This window comes from Anomaloglossus baeobatrachus, chromosome 9 (genome assembly GCF_048569485.1).
Source record: "Anomaloglossus baeobatrachus isolate aAnoBae1 chromosome 9, aAnoBae1.hap1, whole genome shotgun sequence".
NCBI lineage: Eukaryota > Metazoa > Chordata > Amphibia > Anura > Aromobatidae > Anomaloglossus > Anomaloglossus baeobatrachus.
In genome coordinates, this window is record NC_134361.1 from 98,992,292 (window position 1) to 99,007,048 (window position 14,757).

Here is a 14,757-nt window from a genome sequence, read left to right on the forward strand (position 1 = left end):
GCTTGAAGGATAGAGCATTATTATAGAGGATTATTATTAATATTATTATTATAGAATTTAACAAAACTAGCTTTTTAGATACCATTTTTGAGTAGGATTCAGCTAAAGTAAGAATCGCCACACTTATTAAGAGGCTATGCCCCTTCCTCTAAGCTCTAATGTCTCTTGAAAGAATTGCTGGAGCTAGTATAAAAACACTAAAAGTTGCAAAACTGTGTTGTATAAATTTTTTCAACTTTTTAACATCAGTCTTCTGTCATAAAATGATTTATGAATTGTCCCTAAAGACTCACACAAAATACGGGATTATTCAGGCATAATTGAAAAATCCATCTTTTCCCTTAAGTGTATGAGCAGAACCCATCCTAAAATCATACTTACCTTATAGATCTTTAATCACCTATGGGGTTGATTTTAGTTGATTTGCAGGTGCACATTTGGTGAAGACATTTCAGCACCAAATTTGCACCTCCTGGAAGAAATCTACACAGAAATAGCATCAAAACCGTTTTTGTGCATTTATTTGCCAAGAGATGCAGATTTGGTGCTGACATTTTTGCAGCATATCCTTGCTACTCATGCTACACCTCATGGCAATAGAAAACCACATCACTACCGCATCATACAGCATGCGATAGTGAGACTTTTTTTGCCAGAAAGTGTAGTTTGGGTGCAGGAATATGATGTAAAAATTTCAGCACTAAATCTGCATCTCTTAGCAAAAAAACGCAGTTTTCTGCCAGGAGATACAGGTCTGTGAACTCATTGAGAATTCATTGAGGTCACCTGAGATCTGGTTACCTGCGATCACAGGTGAAGGGCCATGGAAACCTCCAGCTGTGACCACAATAAACCTGAGTGACGTCACTACTCATCATGGCTCAGTCTCTGCCTGAACTTCACAGCGTTCGGTTATGATCCATGATTGAAAGCTGTGCTTTAGATGTAGCAAAGCTGGAATCATCATGGGACCTCGTGTGGATTACATCATACCTGTAGGGATGTTTTGTGAGGTTAATAAAGTGGTGAAAGAGGGTGCTTTTTTGTCTTTTATTCAAATAAAGGATTTTTTTGGTGTTTGTGTTTATTTACTTTCATTTACAGATTAGCAGTGGGGAGTTTCATAAATGCCTCCCATTACTAATCTAGGGCTTAGCGGCAGCTGTGGGCTGTTACTAACCCCTTATTACTTTGATTTCCATCACACCATGGCAATTGGGAAGTGCTGGGTAAAGTTCCGGGACTGTCAAATCTAATGAATGCGACAATCTTGGGAGGCTGCAGGCTGCTATTTTTAGGCTGGGGGTCCTGATAACCATGGGTATCCCTAGCCTGAGAATGCCAGCCCACAGGTGTTGGGCTTTATCTTGGCTGGGTTTAAAAATTGGGTGGGAACGCATGCTGTTTTTTAATTTTTCTTTTAAGTAATTTAATTTAAAAAAGCCGTATGCGGTTCCTCTTATTTTGATACACAGTCAAGACAAGCGCACAGCTGGGAGCTGAAGCCTGTAGCAGTGGTTTTAACTGTGCTGGTATCAATATAGCGGGGACCCTACGCCAATTATTTTATTTATTTGTTTATTTATTTATTTATTTTATCACCAGTATAAGGACACAGACAGCGTTTGTGATTTCAACCAATCACAAACACTGTCTCAGAGGGTGGGCGTGTGGTCCAACGGCAGCCAATCAGAGACACCGGTGGAAGAGGAAAGCAGTGAATATGCGTTAAAGATAATTTTCAGATCCGGAAATAGAGCTGCAGTGGTAGGGACTCGGTAAGTATGTACTGCTTTAACCCTCTTTATTTTTTTTTCTTTTACAGCCCCCTACACCATTTTACAAGACATCACTTTTGCCTCCCATTGAATTTAATGGGTAAGACTAGGATCAATGATCTGATCACGATCTCAGGTGGAATCGGCGATCCTGAACCGATCTGATCCTTGGCAGAATCGCTTATCTTTAGTACTGTTATCACAATGTGTTAATTTAGTGATAGTACACTCAGAACAAACCACTGATAGCTGAGCTTTATAGTTATACTAATATTACAATTTTACTATTCACCTGAGCTGTCACTCAAAGAAGGGATCCACCCCAATCAGAATAGCAGAAAGAAAAGAGACTGTAAGGAAACTGCGTAGCTCTAAAGGGTGCTTTACACGCTGTGACATCGCTACCGATATATCGTCTGGGTCACGTCGTTAGCAACGCACATCCGGCGACGGTAGCGACATCGCAGCGTGTGACACCAAGGAGCGACGATCAACGATCGAAAAATTGTTCAAAAACGGTGATCGTTGACACGTCGCTCCTTTCCTTAATATCGTTGCTGCCACAGGTACGATGTTGTTCGTCGTTCCTGCGGCACCACGCATCGCTATGTGTGACACAGCAGGAACGACAAACATCTCCTGAGTCCTTACCTGCATCCACCGGCAATGCGGGAGGAAGGAGGTGGGCGGGATGTTACGTCCCGCTCATCTCCGCCCCTCCGCTTCTATTGGTCGGCCGCTTAGTGACGCTGCAGTGACGTCGCTATGACGCTGAACGCACCTCCCCCTTGAGGGAGGGATTGTTCGGCGGTCACAGTGACATCGCTGACAAGATATGTGCGTGTGATGCTGCCGTAGCGATAATGTTCGCTATGGCAGTGAGCACCAAATGTCGCACGAACGATGGGGGCGGGTGCTATCCCGCTCAACATTGCTAGCAGGGTGTAAAGTACCCTGTAGTTGCTCAAGAAACAACTTGAGAATATCCTTTTTAATTAAAATGAACACTTAGATCTACACAGTGGGTCTTATACACTGCTCCACTTGAGGTTAAATCCTTTCCCAAAATATTTTTTTCTACTTGTCCTTGCAATGGCTCATTCAAAACAAAGGCTAACTAAAAATATAAAAAAGAGCAAAAACCATGTTTGGGTGATCAGATCCTAATTCTTTTACACCTTCTTTTCACCAGTAAACAGCCACTCCACATAATCACTTACCAATTGTCCTCATTTTACAATTCTCTAATGACTTCATATGTTTAGTTATTTACTTATACCTTGCTGAACCTGAATGCACTCAGTGCAAACTGTTGATTTAAAAAACCACACTTTCATCCATAGCTTTGTCATAGCAGCCAGCGCCTGCTGTTTCCTAGCTCTGGAGGGACTCGTTTGACAGTCTCCTGTGCTTAGTGCACTTTTAATCTATAAGCAGCAGAGGACACATGAGCTTCGGTTTATAAGAAACCGTTAACCAGTAGATCTTGGGAAAAAAATCAATTGTGTTTTAATGTATTTTCCTGAAGCAAGACGCTCTGCATTAGCTTCGTATTTATAGCTACTCTCATATGGACAATAATGCAAGTAGGTTTTGTATTCCTACATCTGATACCACTAGACAAATTGTCCCATTTACAGTGAATCCCCATGAAAACCAAAGTCAGGATTGAAGGCTCAGAAGATGAAAGCTAAAGCTGGTTTCTGAGCTTCTAGTAACAAGCCACTGATCCCAGGATCTACATAAGTGAGCTGTACATTATATGTACAAGTTACCAACTCTAAAAGGGGAATCGTAAGAAATGGCTATGTAAATGTGCAGATATTTAATGTGTAATCTTATCTTTTGGATTCATACAATTTCTAGGTAGCAATGTGTGGGATGCACTGGGGAAACCTATTTTAGTAAATGGTTGCGATGTGACTGAAACTTAAAGGGCCATCGAAAGGTTAAAAATAAGAAAATGACTTATACTCACTGACCACCTTTCTGACCCCTCATTCTTTACCATCCCCCATCCAATCCTTGTTGTATCTTCTTACTGTCACGGTGAATTCTGAAATCCTTGAGTAAAGACTTCTGGCTCTCATTTTTGTCAGTTGTAGAAAATACAGAATATAGCACCAGATCCAATAAGCCAATACCATCACCTTGTGGTGCTCATCTGAGAATATTCTATGCAGTCCTGATTTCCCCCTTTTGTTCATCCTATATGAACTTTAATAAAAGTGCCTCTAAGGGTAATTTCATGTTCCGTGCTCCGATCAGAACATCTATTGGGTCTTCCGGTGCAAGAACATTCTGTGTTTTTGGATGTGTGAATGTGGCCTATCAGTTTGGAATTCTCAAATGTAGAGAATCTCTTTAACAAGTTTTTATGCGCAACTCTACCCCAGTATTTATCTTTTTGGCACCTCACAGTAATAGTGCCCCATTATGCCTACCCACAATAAAAATGTCCACTTTGTGCACTCATTTAGCAAAAGTCCCCCATCTGTGTCTGAATATAATAATGCCGCCTTTATGCCTTCATATATTAAAGGAACCTGTCATCAGGTTTTTCTTTTATGAGCTGCAGCCATCATCAGTGAGTCCTTATATACAGCATTCCAGAACACTGTATATAAGAGCCCAGGCCGCTCTGTAGAACGTAAAAACACCTTTATAATACTCACCTACGGAGCGGTCCCGTTCGATGGGTGTCGCTGCTCTTGGTCCGACTGACGGCCAGATCCTGGGAAGGTCCCGTTCGATGGGTGTCGCTGCTCTTGGTCCGACTGACGGCCAGATCCTGGGAAGGTGGCGTGCAGAAGGAAAATATCCACCCCACCAATGTCTAAAACGTCTTCCTCCATATGAGAGAAGTCTGCAGGAGCCTTTATCAGATGGTGTTTATATACATGTTCTCTTACAACCACCCAAACGTCTATGTGATCCACATGAATATATACAGATAAAAGCTGGAAATCTCTTCCATTGGAATACATGTACACTAATTCCTTCCAGCCAAAGGAAATCTAACCTGCTTCTAGACTTCATCCTCTGGAGAATCTTGTATCATAAACTATTCTTGGTGGTACTCCTTCCATCCTGCTCCATTATTTTCTTCTCTTCTGAAACAGCTCTCTTGTGGAGCGACTATACATGATAAAGGCCGTTGGGCCGAAACGTCCACCATCTTTTGTCGCCATCAAATAAATAATCACTTTTTTGCAAAGAAAAAAACCTTTTGTCTTCATTTTATCAACAAGAGAGTGCAGTGTTTATTATATAAAAAGCTGCTCTTGGTCCAGCGCCTCCTCCATCTTGTGCGATTGCCGTCCTTCTGCCCAGCCTCATGTGCATGATGCATCCTGCGTCATTCACAGAGAGGCCTCCATTGCGCTCCTGCGCATGCGTACTTTGATTTGCCCTGCTGAGGGCAGAGCAAAGTACTGTAATGTGCAGGTGTGAGAAAAGATCAAAGACCGCCCGCGCATGCGTACTACAGTGCTATGATCTGCCTTCAGCCAGTGGAGACCTCTTTGTGAATGACACAAGGTGTGACATGCACACAGGGCTGGGCAGGAGGACAGCAATTGCACAAGATGGAGGAGGCGCCGATCCAAGACCGGCAACATCTATCGGACCACTCCCTAGGTGAGTATTATAAAGGTGTTTTTTACATTATACAGCGCAGCCTGGGCTCTTATATACTGTATTCTGGAATTCTGTATGTAAGGACTCACTGGTTGTGGCTGCAGCTCATAAGGGAAAAAGCTGGTGAGAAACGAAGCGTCATCAAAAAAGGAAATAGTAAAAAAAAAAGAAAACTTGTTGGTGTAGTTAGGGAAGGAGAATACATTTTCAATTAAAGTATGTTAGAAAATAGTTTGGATTATTGCATTAAATAAATAAGGATCTACTATTAAATTACTTACTTTGTATGTTGGAGCACCCCTTTAATGTTCTGACTCATAGTAGAGGACCACAAACAACCACCACTTCACCCCATGGTGGCTATAGATTAGTAGGACAAGAAACAAGCCTTTAATGCTTTGCACTAAATATTTGCTGTAAGCAAAAGGACCAAACATTCCTTTAGACAGTGTTGATGAATGAATCCCATTGTTCTGAAGCACATTACTATATAAATGTGTAAAATGTATTTTATTTTCAACCATGTCAATGTATTCCTGAATTATGCATGCTGTGCCTAGAATTTATTCTGCTTGCATAGTCTATGTCTTATCCACCCGTTCTACTATATGTGTTCTACTTCAATGGTAATGATACATTTTATTGCAAAACACTTTAAGCAAAAGTCTGGGTAACTGTGTAAGCACAGCTAGATTACTGAGCGCGTAAATGACAGAAAAATACAGTATAAGAATAATTGCTTGTAAGATTATGGTATATTTGACCAATACATATTTCGCTATAATCTGGAACTTTCTGTCTGTGTTACCTACATCTTGATGCCATGAAATGACATCATAAAACAAAAAATCCTAAAATGTAAAATATTATTGAAAGTCCTTTTGCCTTTATATAGCCGGACAGAATGATCTATTTTACTGCAATGAACACATTTGCACTCTGCAGACACAGCATAGAGCTAGACTACTGGGCGAAGAACAACTTGGCAGCGAGGAACCGGCTCCATAATGTCAGGAAGTATCCGGTGGTTTTCTTGTTGAAACCACAAATAAAGGCTCTCGTACAAAGACTGCTAATAACGTTTTTCCTATGTTTGTCTTGATATCACCTTTAAATGGTGAGGCACGGGGTGAAATTGTGAATTGTCATTTATGGTCATTGAGATTTACTCTACAGGCAGGACTAACATTACAAAAGCACGAGCTGATGGCCGTTGATCCTGAGCAGTGGCAGCAGCATTAGGCATAGACATTTGTTTGCTGCGTGGATTCCTCATATGGATGGTCAATATTTCATCTTTTATTAGCGTAATGGATTTAGTTTTGAAAGCTTCCTCTGAAGTTATTGCCAGAAATAATACAGTCTGTGAACTTCTCCAGAAGTTATTGGCAATTCCAACAACTGGAACGGATGTTATGAGGTTCGACTTGTCAGCTCCGTGACAAATCTGTCTGATTTAAATAAGAATCCATTATATCAAAGCAGACGGAATTCTGCATTAGCTTGTTTCTGTATATTACCAACATAAGCTATTTATTTCCCAGGCATGCATTAATGTAAGTTATTAGTATGATTGGAACCCAGAAGGGAAAAGGAACATTACTGTAAATGCTTCTACTTCTTTTCTTATCCTAGTGATATTTGAAGCCCAGTTCTTTAACTTACAAACATGAGAAATTATAAATATTTTTTTAGAGGGGCTACAGTAATGCTCTATTATTTTTACTCCACAAGCTTTATAGGTTTCTAGAAACAATATATGGCTTTTTATTTAAAGAGGATCAACCATCAGGATTTTCATACATAAACTAAAGCCAGTGCTATACTGGCACTATTATGCTGATTCTATACATACCTTTAGTTGTGAGATCGGATGTATACTTTCTGAAATATAGGCAAATAAAGTTTGTGAAATGCACTGTTACTTGATTGATAGGTGCAACAGAATATCTAATAGGTGGGACGGGGTTTGCTAGTTATTCCTGCCCCTATCTGCCTGCCCTTCCTCCCCCCGTCCTTCCTCCATCCCTCCTCCACCTGTAATAATAGAGATAGGAGAAGGAAGGACAGGAAGGCAGACAGGGTCAGGAATAACTAGCAAAATCCGACCCACCTATTAGATATTCTGCAGCACCTATCAATCAAGTAACAGTGCATTTCACAAATTTTACTTGCCTATATTTCAGAAAGTATACATTCGATCTCACAACTAAAGGTATGTTTAGAATCAGCATGATAGCGCTAGTATAGCCTGGCTTTAGTTTATATAGGAAAAATCCTGGTGTTTGGTCCTCTTTGAAGAAAGTTTGTCAGTTATGTTGACTATGGAAAACTGCTATTAATAGTAGATAAAGGAACTATAGAAGTATTTAAAATGTTTTTTTCAGGAATAGAAAAAAATAAAAACTTAAGGAAATATTATAAATATGTGCCTATTATAAATAGCCTCCCCATACCTTAATGTGTTGAAAAATGTGTTTTAAGTCACCCTGGTGTTCACCCTGTCTAGCTGACCTAATACAAAACATGCCAGGGTGCTGAGGTAAGAAAAGTCTACTCACATTGCTGTCCACCATGTCTTATGATGTAATGCTGGAGATACAAGTAGTGGTGAGGTAAGAAGAGGCTGCTCATACTGCTGTCCACTATGTCTATCTTTTAACACTGGAGATACAAGTAGTGCTGAGGTAAGAAGAGGCTGCTCACACTGATTTCCGCCTTGTCTTTCTGATCTAATATTGTAGAAATACCAGTGATTCTAAGATAAGAAGAAACTGCTCTCACAGCTTTCCACTTTGTCAATCTGATCAAATATTAGAGATAACAGGGGTGCTAAGGTAAGAAGAGGCTGCTCACACTGTTGTTCACCCTTTCTATGTCATCTAATACTGGAGAAGCCAAGAGTGCTGAGGTAAGGAGAGGCTGCTGATACTACTTTCCACCATGTATATCTAATGTAATATTTGGATATACAAGTAGTGCTGTGGTAAGACGAGGCTGCTCACACTGCTGTCCATCATGTCTATTTAATTTAATAAGTAGGAGCTCACGAAACTGCAAGTATTCCATTTGCATACATTCAGTCACGTATCAACTAAACGTGAATTGAGTGAGCCTTGACACGTCCAGTTGGAATGTGGCTGGAAGTAGGCAAATCACGTATTGTGCTCACATGACTGTGCCCTCTTGCCATTGGCAAGGGATAATCCAAAAAGTGTGCAGTGCTATGAGAATTCAAAAGTCTACAGTCACCTAGAGTGACTGCAGACTTTCGTCACAATCCTTGATACCAGGCCTTTAATTATAACATTAAGCATGTAGCCAAATTCTAACAGTGTGTAATATACTCACTTTCAGGATTCAGCTCTGCTAGCTGGTTCATTCATATGCGATTTTCATACTTATGACAACTGATTTTTCTACCTGCATCTCTGACTTTCACTGAACATTGAGAAAATTAGGAAGAGCAGATCGTCGTCGGCACATGACTAAAACTGTGCAACTTGGAAATGAATGATTGGATGGTGCAAGGGGCTGACATATGATTAGTGAAACCTGTTCAGCTGTACAGGAGCCCAAGTTGTAATGTACCCATTTCTACCTCCAAAGCCGGTGGAATTGTGGATTTTGATGAGCTCTTGGGCTGTAACGGGCCCATATATACTGTAGTTCTTGCACAGGGGCCCGTTTCTGTCTGTTTTTGCCAGTGGGGAGCCAAACTGATTTCTTGCCCAGGGTGCTGGGAAACCTAGATAAACCTCTGGTATATATTATAGGGTTAGAAACTTTTCGTTGAACAATAATATGATAAAAAATATACATAAGTAGGTAAGTAAAATGTTAGAAAGGGTTTTCTTTTATAGTATATTTTCTGTATCTACACAAGTTGCTTAAGATTCTCATGGTCACTACTTGCTTTAACTTAATTGAAACTTTTTTTTTTTTTTACAAATTTCTCTTAGTGCTGTGGCTTATATTGGATGGTGATTATTACTTTTCATTTGTGATTGGAGGGGTGGTCGCTTTCAAGCCATTCAATTGACACTTTTATAGGAAATTTGACAGTGTACTTGTGTAGGGAAGTGCACCCCTACTAAGGATGTTGTTTTATTGTGACTTTAAGACTTTGCTGTACTATGGCTTTAAGAGACAGGCTCCCCTGCAGAGCACAATGGAATGGTCCGCATCTCCCCTGCTGCTGTGTGGTTGCTTGGTCTGCCCTGAGAAAAGCAGAAAGTAGACAATGTGAGAGAGTCCAGGACATGCAGAGGTACACACAGAGGAGAGTCGGTATCCGGCCTACTAGAAGACCTCACCTGATGAGCCCAGCTGTCTGGTGAACCGTGGGAAGAAAAGTCCTGCATTGCCCTCCCAGAGTGAAGTGTGCACCACCGATCTGTCAAGTCTCAGAGGAGACCGGTCCTGTGGACACTGGTGTGGGTGTACACCCGTGCGTAACAGTTAGGGAACCCTAGAAGGCTTCTGTAGTGCTGTATCCGCATGGTCCCTTTAGGGGAGACCAGTTAGGATAGAAGACAGAGCAGGATTGTTTTATATAGAATATATGCTGTTAAAACTACATTGTATGTTGTACTAGTTGTAGCGACCTGGGCAGTCGTTTCCGCTAAAAAGTATACTTTTGCACTGTGGGTTGTTTTTCCCACCTATACTCCCGCCCCCCCTCTCCCCCTCCGGCTACTTGGCAGCTTGCGTTTGTTATTTCTTGTAAATAAACATTCTCCGTGGTTTATCCGTTAATCCGTCTGATCCTGTGACTTGCTCTGCATAGCGGAGGGCCCTTGGTTCAGCACTTCACTTGCAAACAGCACTTCAACATCACTTTGGAATGTGAACAAAGCACTAATGTCATGGGTCTTTTCTTTAATGACAGGTTTCCTTTAATTCTCTTATTATGACATTACTGTGTTAAAAATGGCTGTACACAAAAATTCCATTACATATTACACCAGGCCAGCGCTGGAAATGTCACTTCATAAAACTTTCATATATTACGTATAAATGTAATTTAGTAATAATATTGTTCTTCATTCTCTATAGGTTTATATTTTGGTGGGAATTCATAACCACGTATGCCAGCAAAGCAGTATAAATGTGTTAAGGGTATTATTACAGGATTACATATGCTCCAGGGTGGCTGGAATTTGTTAAAAGGGCTTTCCGATTATACCTCTTGTAACAGCAGATCGATGAGCCTTGTGTTCCTAAAGAAAGGCCTTTGAACCAGAACAATTGCAGTGGAAGTAAGAAGTACAGCGTTATCTCACATCAGTATAGCGTGGAAATCCAGCCGCTATAGCTTCTTTCAGAATGTGAACAAGAGAGATTTATAAGGTTTACAAAGGTCGGGTCTCTACTCCGAGAAATTCCTTATCAAAGTTTTATTATAAATGCTTTTTTAATATTATATAACGTATGGATCTATACATACATGAAAAATTAAACGGAAAGGGAGTAATATACTATAGCAGCCAGTGTCTAGCAGCCAGTGTCTAGCAGCTGCTACAAAGGCAACAAAGACCATTCAAAGCACTAGATACACATGATAATAGTTGGACCACTTCATAAATCACGTCAGATCACACAATATATTTAATACAGTTTGGGGCACCTGTGTTTAATGGTAAAAAACCAGCACAAGCCAACAGCACTGTGCACACATTGAATATATAAACTGTGCATTGCTACATACAAAAATGTGAATCCATCTATCAGCAGTATGTTAATAGCTGTTTGATGGGACCCATATAAGACAAAATCACTAGTGATGAGCAAACGTGCTCGGCACTGTTCAATTGTCGACTCAATATCGCTCGAGTTCCTGCCTTGCATGTGTGGCGCCCCTGAGGCTTCAGTTGCCACAGTGTACTGCATCTTCTTTAAGATGTACTGTAGTACTCATCCCGGGTAAGAAAAGGTTAATCGCTGGTGTTACTCACATTCACAAACCAGAAACCACAAACCGTTAGGTGCTTTCCCACCAGGCATTAGCCTGGGATAGATAGGGGGGTGGCCATCACAAAGCATGGGACTTTCCCGGTCACTAGGACAGCCACCAGGGGGAGGGGACGGGCACCCCATGGAGAAAAAGGAAGGAGCATCTCCACACATAGTCAGTTAGCCCCGGGCAAGGCTTGGGGTGAGGAGCACAGTCAGGACTTCGGTCCAGGCACATTCTCTCTACCTTCACACTTCTGGGAGTGCCATAGGACCCGCGGCTTGAAGCAGGTAGCTCAGCAGGTTCTCTACAGCTACACGAGATTCCAGGGTCTGCAGAGAGTGCAGGAAACACCCGTAGCCCATTCCATATTCCACATACACCAGGATTGGAGGGAACCCGCCCTGAAAGGACTCACAGTGGGAACACCAGCGGAGACCTCGAATTGCTCGGGATCAACTGGGGCCCATCACAGCGGTGACCGGCATCTCCCGAGTAAACCAGAACTGTGAGTAAAGAAACCTTGAACCCGCAGAGACTGTGTCCGTCTGTCCTTGCCGGCGCCAGCGCCCCAAGCCTAGGCGCCCAACAACACTACTCCTCTCATCACCCTCCCCGGGGCCCGCTCCACCTGTAGGGAGCAGAAACATCTTAGCTGCTACAACCATCTGCCCCAGAGGACAGTGACAGCAGCGCTGGTTATTCCCTGGCCGCATACCGCAGGTGGCATCATGAGACAAACCTCCACCATTATTTCCTCCCTTTTCTAAATTGTACACCTCTGGGCCACGAAGCTAGGCAGGGCCACCTGTGATATCACCCTGACCCAATATCACCGGCCCGGTGACGAGTACTACACCCCTTGCCCCACGGGTGCTACACATGTTTTGTGGCTGTTCCACAGCCAATAATTACATGGGGATTGCCTGCCATACACGGTAATGTGGTAGCCATGTTAGCCTAAGGCTGCTTTACATGTGTCGATTTCTTGTACGATTGCATTTGCGATCGCACTCGCCCCCATTGTTTGTGCGGCACAGGCAATTTCTTTCCCGTGTCGCACAATGCTGTAACCCTCCGTCACACGTACTTATCTTTTAAACGACCTCGCTGTGGGCAGCAAACATCCACTTCCTGAAGAGGGAGGGACGTTCGGCGTCACAGCAACGTCACACAGCGGCCGGCCAATAGAAGCGGAGGGGCGGAGATGAGCGGGACGTAAACATCCCGCCCACCTCCTTCCTTCAGCATTGCCGGCGGCCGCAGGTAAGCTGCAGTTCATCATTCCCGGGGTGTCACACGGAGCGATATGTGCTGCCTCGGGAACAATGAACAACCAGATGTTCGATTTTTTGAAAATGAGCGATGTGTCAACGATGAATGAGAAGGTGAGTATCTCCGCTCGTTCACCATCGCACGTAGCTGTCACACGCTACGATATCACTAACGATGCCTGATGTGCGTCACTTATGACGTGACCCCGCCGACATCTCGTTAGATATATCGTAGCGTGTAAAGCCCGCTTAAGACTACTGTGATTAGCAGGCCACACAGCGTCATCAAGTCTGTCCTCTAAGAGCAGTTCAGAGAGAGCTGATTTAGGAGCAAGAGTTAAATTAGAGCAGGGTTTGTACACTTGTTTTTAACCTTGTCTAACTTAATAAATAGGGATGAGCTGGGGTGCTTGGTACACTAAGTACTCGATCTAGTATCGTACTGCTCGGACCCCATGCTCGATGTTTTGTAGCTGGAGTTCAGCCACTAAACATGCGGTGATTGCCTACCAATCATGGGAATGCTGTAGCCATGTTGGCTACTGACATTATTGTGATTGGCCAGCTGCATAGCATCATCAGGTCTATGTAAGACCCGGTGAAGCCATCCATACTGCATTAGAGGCTTGAAAGCAGGAATTTTAGCTTTACACACTGTGCTAGTACAATATTAGAAAGAATCTGGCAAAGGCTAAGCACTCAGTGCAAGGCCTAGCTAGAATTCCAAGGACAGATTGTAATACAATTTTGATGCTTTGTTGATGTCTTGGTCCTGAGGAAGAGGTTTCAGCCTTAAAACGTGTCGACCTATAAAAAAAAAAAGATATTTATTCATCAACATCTCTACACATTCATTTGGCTGATGAGCTGCATTAACCCCTTCTCTTCTCCAGTTTGAATTGTGTCAAAAGGAAGAAAGATTCAGACTCCTACCCTGATAAAGCCTACTCATGCAGTGGAAGGACTATCTAGGATTCCAAAGAGGGATTGTACATGCAGCAAGAGATAGAGAAGAGAGACTCTAATATCTGGGATGATTTTAAAACCATTATCTGCTATCAAACCAACAACCTTTAGCCTTGTTCAGCCTTCAGGAGTAGAGTTGAGCGCGGTTCGCGGTTCGAGGTTTTCCAGTTCGCGGCTCGAGTGATTTTGGGGGCTGTTCTAGATCGAACTAGAACTCGAGCTTTTTTGCTAAAGCTCGATAGTTCTAGATACGTTCGAGAACGGTTCTAGCAGCAAAAAAACCAGCTAATTCCTAGCTGGCTTTCCGCTGTAATAGTGTAAGTCACTCTGTGACTCACACTATTATGACATTTCAGTGTATAGTGTGCAGGAACAGCGCATTCAGATCACTGCTGTATGTATAATGGCGATCGCCACCATTTTTTTTTTCCTTGTCTTCCTTCCCTAAGCGCGCGCGTGTAGTGGGGCGGGCCAGCATGTCAGCCAATCCGAGACACACACACAGCTAAGTGGACTTTTAGCCAGAGAAGCAACTGCATGTGTGATAGGATGTCCATGTCACATGTCCCTGCATTATAAAACCGGACATTTTGCTCCAGCACGCCATTATCTGCCTTCTGCGTCCTTGGTGTCAGACATCACTGGTGCAGCTCCTATCGCCGATACCGCTGTATACGCTCCATACACAGCGCTGGACAGCTTAGGGATAGCACTTTCTATCAGTCCTTTTAAGGGCTCATACCGGCAGGGTCAGAGCCATAGGTGACAGAGTTTAAAACAGATTTTAACAGCTACACAAGATGACAGAGTCTGTGTAGCTAAGGTCAGGGATTTCCTTGCTGCATTTCCCCATTAGGAGGGATAGAAAGGCAGGCTTCCTTTCCTCTACCCAGACCCACAACCCTGCCACTGTACCCTCCTGCCCTTTGCACACTCAAACTCATTGTTACAAAGCCATTATACTAGCAAACACTAAGTGAACTTAGTGGCATCCTAAACGTGGCTGTTGGACTTCTGTATAGTCCCACTAGTGCAAAGATATTTGCAGCACGTCTGCCTGCATTGCACACTCAAACTCATTGTTACTAAGCCATTATACTAGCAAACACTGAGTGAACTTAGTGGCATCCTAAACGGGGCTGTT